Raw genomic sequence first — 1,316 nt, forward strand, 5'->3', positions numbered from 1 at the left:
TGGGCTTGTGATGGAAATATACCGCGCTCCTGAACGGTTAAAGCTTCTGTCAGCTTTGTGATCTGACTTTTGATTTCCTTGTTATCTTCCACTAGCTGCGTGAGCATCGAATCAACCCTTTGATTCATTTTATTTTGCGCGTCCATAAAAGCTTTTAGGGTATCCTCTAGAGAATTCCCTTTCGGTTGCATGTTATTCTGAGGCGCAAAATATGTCCTTGGTGGTTGAGATTGTTGCCCTGATCTCTATTGCCCTCAAGATGATTGTACATGTTGGTTCAAAACTCGCCAACTGAAGTTCGGGTGGTTTTTCCAACCAGGATTGTAAGATTCTGAGAAAAGTCCGTAAGGCTTCTTGTATGTGCCCAATGCATTGCACTGCTCGTCATATACTCATCCCATTTCACTTAAAGTGTGGCAATCCTGAGTTAGGTGGCCCATTCCACCACAAACTAAACAAGGCTCATGTGCCTCTGTCCTTGCCACCATGTAGGGTCCTTTACTATCTTTACTTTTGAGGGCCTCAATTTGCTTCGTCAAAGCTTCAACTTGGGCATTGAGGTTGTCCTCTTCCCTTAATTGATAAACTCTAACTGGTCGAGACCTACTGGTGCTCTCAGTAGCACTCGGTCCAGTCCAAGTATGAGCTTTCTCAGCTAACTCATTCAGGTACTCGATAGCTTCGTAAAGATCCTTCTGGAGAAAATCTCAATTGCACATCATCTCAACAAATTGGCACTGTCGGATTGTGAGTCCATCATAGAAATAGCTTACGAGGCGCCAACTTTCATATCCATGGTGGGGACACAGATTTAATAGATCTTTAAAACGCTCCCAAGCTTGATAGCGAGTTTCATTTTCCTTCTGAGCGAAATTCGAGATCTGTCGTTTCAAATTGTTGGTCTTATGGTGTGGGAAATACTTGTTGAAGAATGTCATCGTCATTTCTTCCCACGTACCAATAGACTTGGGCCTAAGAGAATACAGCCAGCTTTTGGCTTTGTCCTTCAGAGAGAAAGGGAAAAACTTTAATATGACGGTATTTGTGGCCTCAGCACGGCTGTGAAAGGTGGCCACCAACTCTTCAAACTCCCGGATGTGTACATAAGGGTTCTCGTCCTCTAACCCGTGAAAGGTTGGGAGAAGTGCAATCATGCCCAGCTTGAAATCCGTAGGCGGTGCATTTGGCGGGAACATGATGCACGAGGGGGTGGCCGTGCGCGTTGGGTGTAGATAATCTTGCAACGTCCTCTGCTGAACTTCCTCGTGTTGTGCCATTGCGAATAGATTTTGAAATGCGAATTCCAACGACGAGTG

General features: G+C 45.1%; 1 non-coding gene across 1 annotated transcript; it reads left to right on the plus strand.

Annotated features, from left to right (window-relative positions):
• The first annotated feature begins 789 nt into the window (after positions 1–789).
• LOC112095385 lies at positions 790–896 on the plus strand. The gene has a single exon (XR_002903802.1). It is a non-coding gene; the product is annotated as a small nucleolar RNA R71 (small nucleolar RNA).
• The last annotated feature ends 420 nt before the right edge of the window (positions 897–1,316 follow it).

This window comes from Morus notabilis, unplaced genomic scaffold (genome assembly GCF_000414095.1).
Source record: "Morus notabilis unplaced genomic scaffold, ASM41409v2 Scaffold2010, whole genome shotgun sequence".
NCBI lineage: Eukaryota > Viridiplantae > Streptophyta > Magnoliopsida > Rosales > Moraceae > Morus > Morus notabilis.